The sequence below is a fragment of the Rattus norvegicus genome, chromosome 7, assembly GCF_036323735.1.
Source record: "Rattus norvegicus strain BN/NHsdMcwi chromosome 7, GRCr8, whole genome shotgun sequence".
In the NCBI taxonomy this organism is placed as follows: Eukaryota; Metazoa; Chordata; class Mammalia; order Rodentia; family Muridae; genus Rattus; species Rattus norvegicus.
The window spans coordinates 70,810,961-70,831,912 of NC_086025.1; the positions used below are offsets into that span (position 1 = coordinate 70,810,961).

Genomic DNA, 20,952 nt, shown 5'->3' on the forward strand with positions numbered 1-20,952 from the left:
TTGGTACCTGGTATCTGTCTAGAAAATTGTCCATTTCATCCAGATTTTCCAATTTTGTTGAGTATAGGCTTTTGTTGTAGAATCTGATGATTTTTTTTAATTTCTTCAGTTCCTGTTGTTATTTCTTCCTTTTCAGTTCTGATTTTGTTAATTTGAATACTCTATCTGTGCTCTCTGGTTAGTCTGGCTAGGGGTTTATCTATCTTGTTGATTTTTTCAAAGAACCAGCTCCTGGTTTTGTTGATTCTTTGTACAGTTCTTTTTGTTTCTACTTGGTTGATTTCAGCCCTGAGTTTGATTATTTCCTGCCATCTACTCCTCTTGGGTGTATTTGCATCTTTTTGTTCTGGAGCTTTTAGGTGTGCTGTCAGTCTGCTATTGTATGGTCTCACCAGTTTCTTTTGGGAGGCACTCAGAGCTATGAGTTTTCCTCTTAGCACTGCTTTCATTGTGTCTCATAAATTTGGCTATGTTGTGCCTTCATTTTCATTAAATTCTAAGAAGGCTTTAATTTCCTTATTTCTTCCTTGACCAAGTTATCATTCAGTAGAGCATTATTCAACGTCCATGTATATGTGGGCTTTCTATCATTTTTGTTATTATTGAAGACTAGCCTTAGTCTGTGGTGATCTGATAGGATGCATGGGATTATTTCAATTTTCTTGTATCCATGGAGGCCTGTTTTATGACTGATTATATGGTCAGTTTTGGAGAAGGTACCATGAGGTGCTGAGAAGAAGGTATATTATTTTGTTTTAGGATGAAATGTTCTATAGATATCTGTTAAACCCATTTGTTTCATAACTTCTCTGTGTTTCATTGTTTCTCTGTGTCTCTGTTTAATTTCTGTTTCCATGATCTGTCCATTGATGAGAGTACAGTGTTGAAATCTCCCACTATTATTGTGTGAGGTGCAATGTGTGCTTTGATTTTTAGTAAAGTTTCTTTTATGAATGTAGGTGTCCTTGCATTTGGAACATAGAAATTTAGGATTGGGAGTTCATCTTGGTGGATTTTTCCTTTAATGAATATGAAGTGTCCTTCTTTATCTTTCTTGATAACTTTTGGTTGAAAGTGAATTTTATTTGATATTAGAATGGTTACTCCAGCTTGTTTCTTGGGACCATTTGCTTGGAAAATGGTTTTCCAGCCTTTTACTGTGAGTTAGTGTCTGTCTTTGTCACTGAAGTGTGTTCCTTGTATGCAGCAAAATGCTGGATGCTCTTTACATATCCAGTCTATTAGTCTATGTCTTTTTATTGGGGAATTAAGTTCATTGATGTTTAGAGATACTAGGGACCAATGATTGTTGTTTCCTGTTATTTTTGTTGTTAGAGGTGGAATTACGTTTGTGTGGCTATCTTCTTTCTTGCTTTTTCTAGGGTGTAGTTTCCCTCCTTGTGTTGCAGTTTTTCCATCTATTATCCTTTGTAGGACTGGATTTGTAGAAAGATATTGTGTAAATTTGGTTTTGTCATGTAATATCTTGGTTTCTCCATCTACGCTAATTGAGAGTTTTGCTGAATACAGTATCCTGGGCTGGCATTTATGTTCTGATAGGGTCTGTTTGACATCTGCCCAGGATCTTCTAGCTTTCATAATCTCTTATGAGAAGTCTTGTGTAATTCTCATAGGTCTGCTTCTATATGTTACTTGACCTTTTTCCCTTACTGCTTTTAATATTCTTTCTTTGTTTTGTGCATTTGGTGTTTTGACTATTATGTGATGGGAGGAATTTCTTTTCTGGTCCAATCTATTTGGAGCCCTGTAGACTTCTTGTAAGTTTATGGGCATTTCTTTCTTTTGGTTAGGGAAGTTTTCTTCTATAATTTTGTTGAAGATATATACTGGTCCTTTAAGTTGGGAACCTTTTCTCTCTTCTGTACTTATTACCCTTAAATTTGATCTTTTCATTGTGTCCTGGATTTCCTGGATGTTTTGAGTTAGGAGCTTTTTGCATCTTCTTTGATGGTTTTGTCAATGTTTTCTATGCCCCTGACATTCTCTCTTCTATCTTCTGTATTCTGACTCTTGATCTCTTTTTAGCTTTTCTAGCTCCAGGGTTGTCTCCCTTTGTGATTTCTTTATTGTTTCTATTTCCATTTTTAGATCCTGGATGGTTTTGTTCAATTCCTTCAATTGTTTGGTTGTATTTTCCTGTAATTCTTTAAGGAATTTTTGTGTTTCCTCTTTAAGGGCTTCTACCTGTTTACCTGTGTTGTCCTTTTTTCTTTAAGGGAGTTATTTATGCCTTCCTTAAAGTCCTCTAACATCATCATGAGTTGTGATTTTAAACCAAAATCTTGCTTTTCCGGCGTGTTGGGGTGTCCAAGGCTTGCTGTGCTGAGGGAACTGGGTTTTGATGATGACAAGTGGCCTTGGTTTCTATTGCTTAGGTTCCTGCTCTGCCACTCACCATCCATTTATCTCTGATGTTAGCTTGTCTTGCTGTCTCTGACAGTGGCTTGACTCTCCTGTAAGCCTGTGTGTCAGCACTCCTGGAGACCAGCTTTCTCCCAGCAGAATCTGGGTACAAAGAGCTGTGGCACAGGATCAGCTCTGGGCACAGGTGAAAAAGGGAAGGATCCTGTCCCAGACTGCTCCTCAGTTACTGTCTTCCTGAGGGCTCTGGGGGAGTCCCTCGGAGCAGAAGTGGTGTTCTTACACAGCCATCAGGTGTGTCGGCACTCCTGGAGACCAGCTTTCTCCTGGTGGGATCTGGGTACAGAGAGCTGTGGTCCCTCTGAGGACTCTTAATGGCTCATAACCCTTCTGTCAGCCTTGAAGCAGTCACAGAGAGATCAATGCCCCTAAACCCCTAAAAGCAATTTGGGTTGACTTTTGAAAGGGGACAAATGGGCTATGGACCATCCAGCTCATCCCTTCTTGCCACTGTAGACATTCTTTTGGGGACTCAACTAAAACATCTGGACTGAAGCCTCCTTTGTGTCAATTAATATCTATCCTACCAGCTTGATCAGCATGACATCCTCAGGACCAGCTTGACTCCGACTGCTGCAATATCCACAATTAAAAAGGACCAGCCCCTACTGCTGCTGAGGCCAGGACCTGTGCCATCATCTGTGAATATACTGCTTCCACAGCAACAAATTCTAACTGGGTTAAAACAGGGTCAAAAGAGACAAGACAGGCAAAAGTCTCTTGTGATTCTCTCAGGCTCTGGCCCCTCCCTGGCTCACTCCTTTCTCCTTTATTGTTCTCATATTTATGTTGTTACCTTGTCTTTAAATATTTTACCTACCGAACTTCCCCCACCTTGCCCTACAACAGCTCCATTTATTCCTGATGCATCTGCACAAAGACCTTCTATATGCCATAGAGATACTTTGACTAAAGGGATCTTCTTCCCTTTCAGTCCAGGCCAGAAGCAATTCCTTACATCAGTCCTCTATTTTCTCCAGCTCCCTGCCTTTGCTGCTCTGTGCTCCCTGCTACTTCTGCTGGCTCAGTTTCTGTGAAGTGTGTTGGCGATGGGAACAGTCGCTGTCACCTTGAATCAACTCAGTGCCCACTTCCTGTCACTTTCCCTCTCCATTTCTTCCAATCCCTCAGTTTCACCAGGAAGTCTTTCAGTTTCACTCCAAAGATGAGACATCTGCTTATGACCCTCTAATAAGCATTTCCCATGTCTCCTCAGGAATACAAGACAGCAGTCACCTGATCCACTGCGCCTCATCAAGTTAAGACTCTGCCTTTCTGGTAAAGACCCTCTTCAACAGAAAACAGCTATAACACCCCTGCCTCACACTTGTATATCCTGTCAGAGTTAGGAAGTATAACTTCTTGCTGAAAGACTACACTTGCCTTGCTGACTATGAAGTCATTTCCACCCCAGTAAGAGGCCACACCCCATCTTCTTCTGTAGGAACCTTGGCCATCTGCACAGATTGAGTGGCTAATCTGCTTCCCTGCCTGAATGAATGTGATCCCACCTAAGGGCAGACCCAGCCTCTCTTCCTTCCACCTCCCATCTCTCCACAGCTGCCTTTAGTAACCTAACAATCACAAGAAAGAACCCTGTGTTTGTGAGTGCATCTTTGGCCCATGCGTCTCTGCTCTTCCCCCACCTGTAGGTCTAGTAGAGCTCGATGTTCCAGGCTTTTCAGGTTGCGAGGCATTCTTAGTGAGTACTAAATGCCCATAAGCTAAAGAAGTATGTCTGACACTCTAGTGTGGTTTTTCCTGGGTTTTTTTTTTTTCCTTCCCCAGTTCCAGAAATTAATGCAGGCCTGTGTGTGCTGGTCTGCCTCCTAGTCTGAATGAGTCTGTTTAATTTCTTTTCCTATAGTTATTTCTTTTACTGCCTATGGAGGAGTGGTTTGCCTCTGTGTATGCCTTCGTGCACCATGCATGTGCAGGGCCCATGAAAAGGAAGGAATTGGATCCCCAGAACAGAGTTACAGATTGCTGTAAACCACCACGTGGGTCCTGAGAATCAAACACTGGTCCTCTGCACAAGCTGTTAAGTGTTCTGAGCTGCTGAGGCAGCTCTCCAGCACCTAAGTGGGTTTTTATTTTTTCTTTAACTCCCTCTTCATGGATGGTGATAGAGTGCCTCACCCGTGAAACAGGATTTCTGCAAGGTGACAGACAATCTCACTCCTCCTTGCCTGGCTGTCCTAGAAAGAAGTATCTGTTGGAATGTCCTGTCTCACCCTGGGTGAGCAAGCACGGGAGAGAGACCACAGGGGAACTTGGTGCAACTCTTCCAGACCTCATCCCATCCCATAAAGGGTTACGGCCATCTTTTTTTGTCTCTGGGAGACCATTCAATTTCCCTCAAGAGAGATTCTGCCTCTTGCCCTGTATCTCTTGAAGGTCCCTTGTCTCTTTTATGCATCCTGTCCCTTTAAGCAGCCGTAGTTCTCTAAGAGGTAGAATTGCTGCTTTTCATGGCACAGTAGAGATTGTTTTCGTCTCGAAGAGGGTGTTGACTGAACTGATCAGTAGAATCAGACGTTTCTAGCTGCCAATATGTCCATTTTCTTCTATTTATTTTAGTAAAGGGCCAAGCTCTTACGTGTTCTTTCAACCTGTACAGAGCAAGATTAAAACAGAGGGCAAAAAGAGAGGCTGGTATGAGTTTGAGCACAGTGGAGTCTGTCTTAGCATTTGCTTTTTGAAGTGGTGTGTGTGTGTGTGTGTGTGTGTGTGTGTGTGTGTGTGTCATGTGCACAAGTGCCATGTGCATGAACCCCGAGAAGGAGGAAGAAGTGCTGGAGTTCCAGGCAGTTGTGAGCTACCTGTGTGGGTGCTGAGAATCTAGGTCTCCCGCTAAAGCAGAAAGTGCTCCTAACCACTGTGCCACACCATCTCTCCAGCACCCCTCCCCCTTCTTGGATTTTGGTGAGTTTAACTTGGGAAGCTAGAGCTTCTGAAAGCTACCTACGCAACCCTGAGCTGGAGGTTTCCAGTGTTCATCATCTCACATTCAAGAAGCGTGGAAAAGCAAGGAAGAGGAGCAGGCAGACAGGTGTAGTGTTAGAATATGGAGAATGTGAGAAAAGGCTGAGGCTGGGGGAGAGCTCTGAGGAAGGAGCCATGCCTGCTGGGCTTGTACGGAGGGTGAGGTAATTGCACAGAGGCTGAGGTAATTGCACAGAGGCTATTTTAGAGCTGGTTCACTTCTGAGTGTACCATGGTCCAAACCAGTATGAGTCTCAGACCAACTCAAGAGTTTCTGTGCCCTTTCAGGAAAGGGGCTACATTTCTGGTTCATGATCCACCATGGGCCCACCCTTACTCTTAAAGAGAGTTCTCTCCTGTCTCAAGGCTTTGTATAAAAATCCTTAAAGAGGCTTTATTGACCGGCTACCTGGCTCTTTGCCTCATTTTCTAACTTCTACTCAAAAGAAGGCAGATGTGATGCTTCAAGCCGCGGCGGCCATATTGGACTACAAGGCCCTCTTTAACAACATACCTAAGAACTAAAAACAGAACGACAACGGAAGCTGGGAACCCTGGGTCCTGAAGGGACACACACAGCCTGTCCTGCTCTGGTTACTCCAGACAGTTTCTGTAAGAAACAGATGAGAACAATCATTTAGGTTGCTGGTGTCAGACCGGTGTCCAACATCCAGAAAATTCCTAACTGAGGAGACCATTCATCATAGAAATAAATGCAGCTCCTCCCACTGTGCAACTTCCTGAGGAAGAAATAGATGGATCCAAGGAAGCAAAAAAAATCACCAGGAATGATCAACGCAACTGCATCCCCAGAGCAAGCGTCTTAGGAACTGGGTAGTTACTCATCTGTAGCTTTTCCACATTCTTCGAGACGAAAGACGTTTCGTATGGCTGCTTTGAAGTAACTTAGCATTAGCCAGATAACTATTTTTAAACACGGGTGTGCATGTATATGCATGTCGGAGTGTATGTCCAGGTGCGCATGCCCACATGCATGCAGCATGTGTTTGGAGCAGAGGACCTTAGGGGCCATCCCTCAGAAATGCAGTCCACCTCCTTTCGAGGCAGCTTCTCGAACTGGTCTGGAGCTCACCAGCTGGGCTACACTGCTGGCCAGCAGCCCCGGGATGCTCCCTCTCTGCCTCCAAGACTGAGGTTGTATGTTGCCATGGTCTCTGGCATTTCTACGGAGACCCTGGAGATTGAGCTCAGGCCCCATGCTCATGTGGCAAGCAGTTTACCATCTGTCATCTCCCTGTGACTTTTACTTTTGAACTCTATGGCTTATATCATGAAGTTTGCAACTCTGTGTACGTGAACTCAGCTCAGTGAAAGGTAAACAAGTAAAAGACAATAGTAAAGGAGCATGGTGCGTGCCGGGTGGGGACTGTGTATATAATTTTTGTGACCCTTACAACAGTTCTATGAGGTTGACATTGGGTTCGCTGCCAATAAGGAAATTAGGGGAAGTGGGGTTACCAGGAAGGTAAGTAACTCTCCTCGGGTCTCTCAGACACCAACAAGATTGGATTAAATCTGTCTGCTTCCTCATGCTGTGCTATGACCCTTGACCTCACTGTGCTTCGAAGGCAGTGACACTTCCCTGGGTCTACTAAGAAGTAAATGACATCCTCCATGAGATGTATCATGAGAAACTGTTTGTGGGTGACTTTTATTCCACAAATGGTACACAGAAGTCCGTGCTCCCAATGGGAATGTGGCTGTACTTGGAAACAAGAACTTTGTGGTTATAATTAGTCTAGAGGAGGCCATGTTAGAGCAGGGAGAGCTCTAGTCAGTAACTACTGTCCATCATAAGGGAACTCTGGATGCAGAGGCACATAAGGGGGAGCAGCACATGAGTGAGTGTGGAGAGAGGTTGGCAAGCATCTACAAGCCACAGAATGCACCAGATGACATGTGGCCACCAGGGGCTGAAAGTAACTAGGAAGGACAGTCCCCACAAGCCCCTGGAATCAGAAGAGCCCTGCTTATTCCTTGGTGTTAGATTTCTGGCCTTCATAAGTGCATAAAACAAAACAAAATTGCTGTGCCAACAAAGGGTCTGTATTTGTGGCCATGTGCCACAGTCCTGGGAAACTGAGAGGAAAGTGAGTCGCTGGGTTTCAGTAGTCACGTATTGGCTGAGTATAACACTGTGCCATATTCTATCGTAAGAATGGGATACTGGCCAGAGGGACCGGTAAGCTGCCCAGTACCTGCTCCTGCCTGTTCCAGAAATGCCCCGAGAAGATGAGAGGGACTAAGGCTGGCGGCTGGAGTGTGGGAGGAAGAGTCAGTGTGGTGGACAGCCAGAAGCAGACAGCTGAGCTGGGCCAGGAAACAAAACGGTTCCTGCACAGAGATGCAGATGCCCCCATCACTGAACTGGGAAGAGCTCAAGAGTTTCCTCCCCAGTTGCCCTCAACAGACTGAGGAAGGTAAACCAACTTGGTCTCGTGTCTGGGTTCTGAGCGTCTGCTGCATTTGGACCAACTCAAACCTTCTGAGTAGAGATTGGCTCTAGTCTCTGATTTTGTACAAGGCCAAGGGTCTTGTTAATGAGTTTATTAAAAGTCCAGTCAGCTGAAGCAAATGCTTAAAATCATGGGGGAGACAATTACTCAAACAGTACACCATGAAAAGTGTGAAGTCATTAGCAACAGAGATAAGGCCAAATGAACGTTCTTCTTAAGATGAAACTAGGCTGAGGAAAAGGGCAGAATGGCGTCTCGGCTCCAGTGCCTTCTCCTTGTTTGGCTTGTCTCACAGTTTGAGCAACTTCATTAAGGTTCAACCTCTATCCTTACAGTGTCAGTCACTGTGGGAGATAAAAACAAAACCAGTTCATTCCCGTTGGGGACTTTGTAAATCTGTGATCAACACTATGGGAATAGTTCTTTTGTCTTTTTAATACCAGACCCTTCCCTTTCCAGTGGAACGCTCTCAAACAACTGGAATTTAGCTAACCAGTGCCCAGTCCCCTGCTATTTTGCTCTGTGTGTACAGGTGCTTGTGTGTGTGTGTGTGAGAGAGACAGACAGACAGACAGACAGACAGACAGACAGACAGACAGAGACAGACACAGACAGACAGAGACACAGACAGACACAGAGAGACAGGGAAACAAACAGAGACACAGGACCAGAGACAGGGGCGTGTGTGTGTTCATGCATATGCAGATGTAGGAGCCCATGGGACCGAAGAGGACTTTAAGAGTTCTGCTCAGTCACTCGGCCTGGTTCCCTTGACAAGCACAGTCTCTCACTGGCTCCAGAGTCAGGCTGGCAGCCAGCAAGTCCCAGCTACTCTCCTGTCTCTGTTCCACTCTACACTGGAGTTTCTAGTGTTGCAGCCACCCAGATTTTTACAGGAGTCCCAGGCTTCAGACTTAGGCCTCCACACTTGTGCAGCAAGTGTTCTCCCTAATCCATCTCCCCATCCTCCCTAACCCCTTGGTCCCTGAGAGTCACGTGACAGAGGCTGGCCAGCCATGGTCCTCTACCTTCCCATGACAGTGATAATCTCCAGGAGAAGAAGCAATTTAACTGGGCCTCCTCTATGTGTCTCATGCTAAGTGTCAGAACTGCCTATAGCCGTTCCCTTAAGAGCTATGAGGATTCTGCCCACATGAAACTGCTGTGGCCCTTGCGGGCTGTGTGAGGAGCAAACAGGCTGAGATCTAGGTCAAGAAGACAGAAGACATTGTGAGGAAAGGAGACGCCTCCATCCCAGGGACCCTGCAGCCTAGAAAGCAACCTAAACAGCAAACACACGTCCCCTGCTGAACCCATGCTAATCCCACAATGCAGGGTCTCCGGGAGCTGTCATGGGAAACTGAATCACTTCCTACAGCAGCGAGTACTGTCAGTCCTCGTAGTGTGGAAAAGCGGAGGAGGCGGGAGGGTATCTGGAAAAGAACACCTTGGGTAGAGCAAGAAGATGAGATCTTACTTCAGGTGTCTCCCCTACATATCTTAAAGTTTAGATGTATATTTATTTGTTGGGGGTGGGGGTAGGTACCCACATGCCCCAGCAAGGGTGGAGGTCAAAGGACAACTTTTGAGAGTTAGTTTTTAGTTCCCAGAGACCAAACTCAGGTCATGAGTGTTGACAGCAAGTGAATTTACCCTCTGAGCCATCTCTCTGACCTGTAAATTTGTTAGTTTACAAATAAATAAGCAGGAGGTGTTACCTCACAGAAGACTCCACCAGGCCCCTCCGAGGGACCTAGCAGCAGCTTCAATTATCATCTGCCACCATTCCCTGCCACCGCCTGGTGCACAGGTGCAGGTGGCACAATCTCTCTGTTCCCATGTGTTCCCAGGCAGGCACTGCGCTCTCTCTCTCTCTCTACTCCCTTGTCCCTGTTTCTCTGCCCCATGGCTCTGCTCCTGTCTGTCTGCTTCTACCCCTTCTCCAGGCTTCCGCTTCCCCCTCTTTCCTCAAGTAAACCTCCTTTACACCAGGTCTGCTGTGTGTATGATCTCAGGGGTCACCTCGGCATGGGACCACCAGGTACCCCACCTCCGCTACTGCATTATATTTCATAACAGGAGGGACCAAACACTTATCAGGTTATATGTTCATGTCAAGATATAGGATTGACCCTTGAAATATGATTTAATGTTTAAGCTAATGTGGGTAAACCGCAGGGAGAGGCAGAGGCAGAGGGAGAGGGAGATTAGTCTGTTTTCTAAAAGCTGCATATTGAAAGGTTCGCTGCATTACTTTAAAAGTTCAGGCTATTAAAAATACTTTTAAGGAACTGTAATCATAAGACTCCTGAGGAGACACTAAAATGGAACCAGGCTTTAAAACTCCTCTGAAGCCCCAGGAGAGCAGGTATGAATGTCCAACCACAGGGGAGAGAGCAGGAGGATCGGGATCAGCACGCCAAACTGCCTGCAGACTCCCTTTTCTGTCGCTGTGGCTGCTTCAAGACAGCGTGTTTCTTAGGAAGTTAAATGCTCTCTGCCCAATCCTGACTGCGTTCTTAATATCAAAATCTTACATCTATGCTGGGTATGTTTGTGTGTGCCTGGAACCCTAGCATTCAGGAGCCTGAGGAATTGTTGCAAGATTTGCTCATATAACAATGAAGCTGACTCATGCCTGTGTCAGATAATGTGGTGGTTTGAATGTGTTTGGCCCAGGGAGTGGCACTGTTAGGAGGTGTGGCCTTCTTAGAGGAACTGTGTCACTGTGGGGATGGGTTTTGAGAGAGCTCCCCCCTATCTGCTTGGAAAACATTCTTCTCCTGCTTGCCTTCAGAACAAGATTTCCTCTAGCGCCGTATCTATACGGCACTAGAATATGTTATGGATATTCTTAAGAGATAGCGCCTGGATGCTGCATGCTTTGCTTCCCGTCGTGATGATCATGGACTGAGCCTCAGAACCTGTAAGCCAGCCCACTTAAATGATGTCCTCATAAGAGCTACCTTAGTCATGGTATTTCTTCACAGCAATGGAAACTCTAAGACACCCTATTAAAACCACATCAGAAACAGTCAATTCTGCGAGGAGCTAAAACTCTGTCCACTGAAGACACAGTGAAAAAACAACCACATTTCCCTACCATAAGACGACCTGAAAGTTCAGAAATAAAATCTAAATTCTTTGTATTCCAGTGTTTTCCAGGCTCTAAAACAAAAGGATCTCACCAGCATGCACAGTGCACTAGAGAAAAGCAAACTAGCTTCATTCTGATCAAGAAAATCAAATACGTTCAAATTTCTTTCTCAAACAGGAACTCTTCAGAACTAAATCCAGGGCTGAATAAATCACAAGATGATGTTTCCAGACATTTTATTACTGTGATATCAAGTCTTAGAGAGGTCCCCCAGCCGCTACATATTACGATGTTTGAGCATCTCCATCACTTCCATGAGATATCTTAGAGAATGTTTCTCCGTTCCCCCTCTAGAAGTTTATTCATGAGCCGGAAGCCCATGCTCCAGGGCTGTGTGGGTGGAGCCGAGAGGTCAGAGGGCACAGCTGATAAATGTTAGCTGGATATGGTGACATATAGGATGTCATACAGGTGAAGGCAGGTGCAAGATAGAATGAGGACTGTCGTTGGACAAGAAGGAAGGATGGGTGGGAGAAAAGTTTTAGAGGGAGGAGGAGACTGGAGGAAGCAGAAGAAGCAGCCGAGAGAACATGAAGGTGGATGTTAAGATTCCTCTCTGAACATTTACAGGTTGTTATGAATATTCTTAAGAGATAGATGTGTATGGGGCTTTGTATGTCTAGATGAGCAAATTATATATTATCAATTGGATCAGAGGTTATTGTGTTGTGTGTTCTTTCATGTGGCAACTTAGGTTTAAAAGAGTTGGTGGTGGTGGAGACACTGGGCTGCCACGGAATTGAGATGTGTGTGTACAAGATATCTTGGGGCACTACAGTGCCAGACCTAGTGTGGGGTAAAAGATAGCATTCTTTTATAATTTTACCACAATTTTTTTGACACATGCCTGTAATTCCAGCATTCAGAAAGCAGAGACAGGAGGATTGCTGTGATTGCAGGTTCATTCCAGTCTACATAGTAAGTTCCAAAGACCTGTCTTAAAAAACATTGTCTTCCAGGGACTTGGCGGTTTCCTGCTAGCGTGGTCATGGGCATATTACTCAAAACAGACAACTCGAGTCTGTCTACTAGTGATGAATGGACTAATAGACAGACTACTGAAATCCACCCGGACAGAAAGGGAATCCCAACACCTGGTACAAATATGGATGAGAGTTATGGCTGCTCTGATAAAGGAAATAAGCCCATGACAAGAGACAAATACTGTCCAATGTCATGTGAGATGCACGGAGCAGTCAGCTCACAGAAACAGGAGGTAGAAGTGTGCCTTGCAGGCACTGGAAGGAGGGGCAGGAGTTGTTTAATGGGTATAGACTGTGCCTGAGCACTCTCTGTTAGTCAAGTGCCACCAGGCAGGAACTGGGCCTAGTACTATGCACATATTTCAAGAGAAGCCTCAAAGCCACATTTTTAGATAAGAACTTCTAGAGGGAGAACTGAGAAACATTCTCTAGGGTATCTCTTTTTTGGTTGTTTTAAGTTGGCAATACGTTTTTCATGATTTTAAATTAAACAGAATGTGTTCACAGGCCTCTGGCTCAGACAGTAAGTTGACAACTGTTACCTCCATCAGCTGATGCCACCAAGCACTTCCTGTGGGGGGAGCATTTCCTGTCGTGCTGAGATTCTCCTTCATGGGAGGAGGCTCACGGGTGCATTCCAGCCACAACCTTTCTCTGGGAAGCTATAAGCCCATGGAAAGAGGAGTCTGATAAGTGTGTGCTATTTCATTTCTGTTTATATTAAACATGAGCCTCTAGAACTCTCTCTTTTTCTTTTTACATTTACTTTCTGGGGTACCACTCTTTACCCACAGAGGTCAGACAACAACTTGGGAGTCTGATTTCCCCCTCCACCTTAGGGGTCCCCGGGATGGAGACCAGGTCATCCAACTCAGCCGCAAGTTCCTTTACCACTGAGCCGTCTTGCCAGTCTCCTTGACAACTCTATGTAAGGAGAGGCATGATGGACTCTCACATGAGCCTCACTGTCTCCCTGAAGAACCCAAATTAACAATCACAAGCAGCTTTTGTCCACGGCGACGGAGGGCGTCTGAGAGCGATATGCACTGACTCTTACAGACCAAGGGGCCTGAGCGTTATAGAAAATAAAATAGCACGTTTTCCTTTCTGTCTTACGAAGGTGAAACCGGAAGTAGAACTAAGAGAATAACAACTTCTAAGTAATAAAATGCCTTAGCATAAGCTCCATAAGTTATCACCAAATGCAACTAGAACACATCTATTAGACAATCGAAAATTCATCTGTTCTTTAAAATAACCAGGCTTTTAATGTTTACTGTGCACCATATAGATGAAGCAAATATTATCTGAGAATAACCACACAATTTGAATTAATTATTGTCAATTCAATTTAACAGGTTTATCTGTGCTCAGTATTCCAGTGGGAATAGTGCATTAGAAACAGGAGCTCTGTCAAGGTCCTGCAACTAACTACTCATTCCAACCTGCTTTTACCCTCCCTCCCATTCCTTCTTCCCCTACCCCCAAACCCCCGACCCAGTGTGGTTTTCTAATAATCTTAACTGGCTTTATTTTCTATTCTAAAGTTGAGCAATTCTTCATCCCACAAAGCAGACGTTTCCTTAACTCATATTAAGGCAACAAGGAAAACAGACTTGAAGGAAGTCAAGCCCAGAAGACAGCATAACCTTCCCTGTGGTTCCTGGGTTGGCTTTGTAAAGAGAACCATTTGTGCTATGGCAACGCTTGGAGGCGGGGCTTGACGTAAGGTACCAGAGTTGACATCTGAGATGCCAGGGGCCCTCAGCTGTCTTCACCTTCAGGTTCTGTCCTCACTGCTCAGGGAACCCACCTGGAGCTCAGTTAAGAGCTCTACCCAAAGGCACATGATAAACAAGAAGTCTGGGGACCCACGTCTACTTCTAGGAAATGACCCGTCCTGCGGCAGAGCCCTACGTTGCCCCGTGACCTCATGCACCCTTTCCCCATCGTTTGAGAGCACCACGGGAATGTCTTGCACCTGGCAGGTTCTGCCCAATCCCATCAGATGTTTGAGATGCAGCTTTTAAGGTTATGAAAGTTTCGGAACAAGATCAAGGGTGAGAAGAACAGGGTGGACCAACTCTCTGTTTCCTGCTACACCTTACAATGCCCACGCCTTAGATGGGTCACCATGGGTCCAAGTCCTGGTCTTTAGTTTTGTACATTAAGGAATGTGATCTTATCTGATTGCTCAGACATGATGACACTCTGGGGGACAGGCTCATGCCAACCAAAGGCTCAAGATACTGATTGATAAAGCAGAAGGCCGGTTTGTGTGAGCACAGTTGAGAAGCACGTTAGATGGGTCAGGATATGTGATTTGGCTCTGAAGCCCTTAGGAAGCCAAACCAGGAAGAGGAGACTTCTCAGTAAATTTGGACTCTGTACTGTGGTGTAGCTCTGACAGAGCACTCACTCATGCAGAAAGCCTTCAGTTTAATCTCCCATGCAAAATGAGGAGGAGAGTCAGGAGTAGGGGGGAGTGGGAGGGGGTCAAGGAGGAAAGGGAGACAAGGAGGAGGACTGTGACCAACTCTTGGGCTCACACACATCCCTGACATACAGCAGCTGCCTCCCTTCTCCCCAAACACATCCAATGCCGTCTGTTCTCTGCCTGTGGATGATGTGACAGTTAGCACCTGTACAGAACTCACTGGAGTGTGTCTCGCTCTGCTCCCTTACATGTATAACCTCACTTAATCCCCCCAACACTGTGGGACAGATACAGATGATTGGACCTTTTAAGAAATGGAAGCCCCATGGGGTTGGGGATTTAGCTCAGTGGTAGAGCGCTTGCCTAGGAAGCACAAGGCCCTGGGTTCAGTCCCCAGCTCCGAAAAAAAGAACCAAAAAAAAAAAAAAAAAAAAAAAGAAAGAAATGGAAGCCCCAAAGGTTAAACAACGTGTCTATCACACAGCTAGCCTACCACCTCCAGGGCTCTGGCCCAGGTACTGAGCCCACGCACTCACCCCTTTTACCACCAGAACCTGCTCACAGCACCCAGGGTCCATTGATGTCTATTGAAGAGGATTTAAAAATCCTTTGGCCAAAATTGTCCCCATTATGTCCCTGTCTCCTTTGCTCCTAAGCTTTTGCTACACAAGAAACTGCCACTCCGCCTATCCAACGATGGATGAATTGTGTTCTAAAATAAACCATGTTGTTGGAAGGTTCCAGGATTTAAAGTCTCCGTGTATAACTGCTTCATCTCTGTAAAATGTCTTTTCAAGCCACATCCATAGGAGCAGAGACACAGATAGCCCATCTCTCCTCTTTGAAGAGTGTCTAGGGCAGGGTTTGGGACTCAACCGAAACCCCGATGTCCCTCACCATGCTATCTCTACTCTTCTTTCCTAACCAAGTGCTACAGCTGTTCGGGAAAGGGGCTGTGGTGACAAACTTGGTCTCTGAGCACCAGCTGCCTCCTCTGTCCTTCGGAGGACACCTTTATGTAGGCACAGAGACATAGTTATCTGATATGGATGAAGACGCCAGTAAAAAGGTAGGACACTTCATCTTCTGTTCCCTGCCACATTGAGGTACAGTCAAAATGTCACTCACCAGAGCCAAGCCATACCTAATCTTAGATTTCCAGCCTCTGTAGCCAGATAAACCTCTTCTTTACGAAGTGCCCAACATCAGATGTTCAATTATAACAACACAAAACAGACTGAAACAATGGGGTCAGTGATTCAGACACGACAAAGCATCTGTAGTTAAGATAAGAGATGAAGCAGTTATACACGAGACTCCCTTGAGTCTGTGGGAGAACCCTTGAGAAGTGTCCTACTCTACACATCTGCGCCTTCCCACGATACTTTCCCTCCATAACTTGCTTGCATCTGCGCACAAGCATATGGACTGAGTCGAAGAACAGCAGCAGCCTAGAGAAGTTCTCTTCAGAAAAGAGTGAGCCACCAACACTGATTTACGTGTGTCCCCATCTTCGGGGCCACCTAGCCTGACTCTGGTCCCCCGGAAACTCATATGAGTTCTGGAAACTCCTAAGTTACTTTCTTCTCATAGAAGCTGAAGGAAGCCTTGCCGTTTGCATTTGGAAACCCCTAAACAGCATGGAACAGAATAACAGCTGTACCAGGAAAGCAAGCGAGAAGCAGTTTGGCATAGGAGAGCAGATTTTTCATCCTATTAACTCAAGTTTTTAAGTAGTTGCGTCAGTGGTTAAGAAAGTTGCTGTCCTTACAGAAGACCAGAATTCAGGTTCCAGCACCCATGTCTGGCTATTCTTCATTGCCTCTGACTCCAGCCCCGGGCTGCTATGCTCTTTCCTAGCCTCAGAGGACACCCTCACAATGTATATATTTACATATACATACAGATGTGCACTCACTGTACACATTATACACATCATATACATGTATACATATAAAAATAAAATAGATCTTTAATTATGTGAAAACCACTGAATGTTTGACAGAGAAAGTCAGCCAGCAACGGTCCATAAGGACATCTGAAGTTATCACTGGGGGTACAGTAGGTGAAGGGGTATGGACACGCACACACACATGTGCACACACACAGACACACACACACACACACACACAGAGACACACACACACAGGATATTCTACTCAGTAGCAGAGGTTACATGGAACCACCCTGTATCTGTAAGCAGGGACGTTTGCTGGTTCAATCACAAGACTTGGGCTTCCTGACTTATGAAAGGCTCTAACACTAAGCACTGACTTCCTAGATGAAGCCCACTGTTGAATAATCAGGGCACTTTACCCATTAGCTGAATAAGCTGAGCCCTTAGTCCTAGGTCCTGCTGAGGCTTCACCCAAAGCCTTTGTGTAATTCAACAAAGTCATCCCCAGGCCCGGGCAGAGCAGACTTCTGATAGAAAACCAACAGAAGCAGTTCACGTTCCCAGCATCCTACACAACAGAACACAAGGATCAACCCATCCTGCCGCTGACCTTCTCTGGGACCAGGCTTGCTGATTCCTCCCCTGCTGCCTCTGTCTTTCTAATTGTCACTTAAGAGATGCAGGAGATCAGGGCTTCCCCAGACTTTAGATGTCCTAGCTATTTAGATTTACCATGCACAAATAAATGACAGCTGAGACTGCCACTCTCCATTAGGCTCGACCAGTTATTTGACAGAAGCCTGAAAGTGTTTATCCTTGGTTCTGGTTCCTTTGGGCTGTACACAACCTGTTTGCCATTTCTCTGGTATTGATGTCTACTGTTTCTTGTCCCAGCTTCAGTTTTGTAAAAATACTCAGAGAAAAGCAGCTACGGCAGGACAGGGTTTACCTGTCTCACAATCCTAGGTTGTGTCCATCACTGCTCATCAGTCACAGAGGTGGGAGCTTGTACACTTGGTCAGGCTACGTCCACACTCAGGAGCAGGGAGATGTAAATTCACCCACGCAGCCTGCTGGCTCAAACTCTCTTCATTCTCCTCCACTGAAGGCCCAGTGTGTAAACAGTGCCATCGCACAGACATACTCACAGGACAAACCCTCAATGAGACCGTCTTCCCAAACGATTCTTGTTGTAGAAACTTTTACTGTTAATGGCAGGTTCTCCCCTGCCTTGATCATTCAGCTTCCAGTTAAAAGTCATACAATCTTTATATTTATAATTAGTCTTTAATGCACTAAAGTTGGGCAGATATCTACCCTTTGTGCTATTATGTCTGCTTCCCTATCAATAACCCTGAAATATAACTTGCTAAGTCCCATCTGGGCTACTCTTAATGCCAATTGGCTTCATTCATAGCCATGTTTTCCTGATTTACCTAACCATGGCTTTTCCTCTCTCCACCTCCTTCTCCCTCTCCTGATCCTCCTCAGACCTCCAGTCCTCTCTTCTTCCTAGTTATAGGCTGTCAGCATCTTTGCTTAACCAGTACACAGCTGTAGGCTATATCCAGGTGAGGGCTGGCACCGGTTAGGTCAAGGCCATGATTGGACAGTAAAAAAAATAAGGCGGGGACAAAGTTTTTGTAAGGTGGGAGAGAAGGAGAAGGAAGGAGAGTCGAGATGGAGATGGAGAAGGATGACCCAGATCCGGGTGGTCTTGTATTGCCAAGGTAGCTGGGATGGATTTCTGTAGGCAAAGTTATCTTAGCAAGGTGGGAGGTTTACATCCTTATCAATTGGTTATAAGTTTATTGTGGATGTATTGCGGATTGAGAATTAACATATAAATCTCATTGTTCGGTTGCAGTTTGTTGAGTCTTGATTTTTGTCGGGTTGTTGGGAGTTTACACCATAACTATTAGGGGGCAGATTTGAGAATGTGAACAGAGCAGCGGCAGAGAGCTACGACAGAATAGCAGCCTCCGGGACCAAAGGGTGGACGCCGGAAATGTGAACAGAGTCCACAATAAGAGAGCCCAGAGATAGGCGGTCTCTGTCTGAAACTGGTGTGGCAGTGACCCCAGTGGGTCAGAGAGTACTTTGGGGGCAGCGTGGAGCCGCTGAGATAAATTAGCGCTAATTCCTATGGCCCGCTGGAGCCGGAACAAGTGAGGCTGTGACCGCAAGGGTACACACGGAAACCTGTTCTGCCCATTTTTTTTTTTTTTATTTTTACCGCAACACACAGCAACAAACCAAACCTCAACAGATTCTGGGGTGTACAGAATTGACAAAAACTATACTGCCCAATTCTCAGTCCTCAGACTGTCATGGAGGAAGGAAATAACCACTCTCTTAAGAATGGGCCTCGGCTGGCCAATCAGCTTGGCCATCATGTTTGATTGACATGAAAGGTAGGCACGTGACCAACTGAGGGCAATAAGTATAAAGTCTGGGGATTTCGATGAAACTATGGAGAAAGGGAAGCTCTCTGCTGAGGTGGCTCAGTGACAGATACGCCAGAGCTTTCTGGAGACTTCCTGATATCACGAAACAGGAATCTACCTCAGAATGAAGCCAATCAAGAGGAGCCTGGAGCCAAAGCGATGACCAGGATAGGTCTCTGATGGTTTTTCTATTTGAGGCCTTTGCCTTTCCAGTTACACGAGCCAGTTTTTCACTATTACCTACATCCCCTGGAGTTAGGTTTCTATTTCCCACCTAAAGAAAAATGAAGTATCAGTAACAGATACTGATGCTTTTAATTTGGGATTTGATACAGATAACAAACATGTTCGTTGATATGGTTTGATTTAGAAATAATACTTTTCTGTTGTGAACCACTTCCTATCCCAGTGTGCATTTCATAGCCATGTCCCCTGTCCAGGAAAAGGCACTAGAATGGACAGTCAGCCCAAAGCCAGTGCATCACTTGCTGGCCCCTCCGGAGATCAGTGAGGCCTTGGATCTGAGAACTGGTCAGTGGGGCTCGCTGGCATTTAGTCTAAGCTCCGCCCTACAGTTACCTGGCAACAGCCAGGTGTGGTGGACTCAATATAAAAGGGCTGCTTGGCCCCTCCTCTTTCTTGCTCCCTTTTCTTCTCCTCTTGCTCTTGCTCCCTTACCCTCTCCCCCCTCTCACCCTATTCCTCTCCCCCTCTCTTGTCATGTGCTCATGACTGTCTTCTAAGCCTCCCCCTCTGCCTTTCTCTGTCTCTACTCCCTCAACTCCCCTTCCTCATGCTCTGAGTAAACTCGATTCTATACTATATCATCGTGCGGCTGGTACCTCAGGGGGAAGGGAAGCCTCATCATGGGCCTGCAAAATCACTCCCTTCCCCCACACATGCTGTGCCTCCACCAGACATATCCCTGGCTTCTCTTTGTTTTTATAAAACACGGCAGGGGTGTCTTGCTTACAGGTGTGAGCAAAAGTTGCTCGGGGAGCTTAAAGTCTCAGGCTTTGGCTTTATGGAGCTGGTTGATCATTCAGGGACCACATGAAAGCTGAAGAAACAGGTGATAGGAGAGAGAGAAACTGAGCAGAGGTCACATGACCTCGGAAAAAGAGAACTCCACTCTTAGCTTTCGGTCTTTGTTCTTGCACTGCAAGGCCCAGCTGCACTTGGATTCAGTCTTGGGTTCCTTCCTAGCAGAGCAGTGGCCAGAGACCAGGTCTCTGTAGTGGCTGTCATGAGTCCTGACTCTCCCAGGCTGAGGGCACAGGCTGGGGAACACATACTCTGATACTCTGAGCCCTAACGCCTTACAGTGGATGGGCCAGCAAGCTCTGTAGCTCCTGTTCCCAGACCTAATGGCCTGAGTGTGTGATCCCCAAGACCCACAGGGCACACAAGGAGACAACTGGTTCCCAAACACTGCCCTCTGACCTCCAACTGCATGTTGTGACATGTGAGCCACTGGCTTCCCATACACACAAAATATTATGAGTGTAGTCATCTCTGTTACAGTGAACCCCATTTTCTCCAAATGATTTGAGCAACATCTTAGCCTTCGCTCTGAGGAGACCCAATCAAAACATCAATTTACAAAATGGTTAGCTTAAATCAATGTGTGTGTGTGTGTGTGTGTATGCACGTGTATATGTATGCATGTTTATGTATGTATATATGCATATGAAGAGCAAAAGTTATTGTCAGATGTCTTTCTATTGTTCCCACCACCCACCTTTAAAAACATTTTATGTGTATGGGTGTTTTCTCTGTGTATTGTGTGTGTGCCCAGAGCCCACAGATGTCGGAGGATGCCTTGTTCTTGTGTTCACCCATATCCTCTTGCTCTACTGTTCCCTGGGCACCAGTTACTGTATAAGTCAGGTCCATAAACCAGCTCCCAAGACTTCTCTGCAGCGGATGTAGGCTGAGCCTCCTCTCCGTGCATGAAGGCCCTGTGATGCCTGCTCTCAGAGAAGGTGCCTGGGCATCACCCTCCAGAAGTGCACAGATGCCTGAGAAAGGGGGCTTCCATGAACCATCTTGTCTTCCCACTTGAGGAGAGCAGCTCAGCTGGATCCAAAATCTTCTTCTCAGTACCCACACCACTGTCCCATGATC

General features: G+C 45.8%; 1 protein-coding gene and 1 long non-coding RNA gene across 21 annotated transcripts in view; one reads left to right on the forward strand and one right to left on the reverse strand.

Annotated features, from left to right (window-relative positions):
• LOC120093633 (uncharacterized) overlaps positions 1–4,033 on the forward strand; it is a 48,260-nt gene extending 44,227 nt beyond the window's left edge. For 11 of the 13 annotated variants that reach the window (XR_010053773.1, XR_010053780.1, XR_005487049.2 and 8 more), the window contains one exon: positions 2,973–4,033. This is a non-coding gene — a long non-coding RNA (uncharacterized LOC120093633). The remainder of the gene's footprint in view (positions 1–2,972) is intronic. The other 2 variants (XR_010053771.1, XR_005487048.2) reach the window with 2 other exon arrangements.
• The window catches only part of Ncald (neurocalcin delta), a 432,081-nt gene that overhangs the window by 393,278 nt on the left and 17,851 nt on the right, over positions 1–20,952 (reverse strand). For 2 of the 8 annotated variants that reach the window (XM_039079786.2, XM_039079787.2), the window contains exon 2: positions 12,587–12,706. The exons of the other annotated variants lie outside the window; for them this stretch is intronic. The gene's annotated coding sequence lies outside the window, so the exon portion shown is untranslated. The remainder of the gene's footprint in view (positions 1–12,586; positions 12,707–20,952) is intronic. 8 annotated transcript variants of the gene reach the window in all.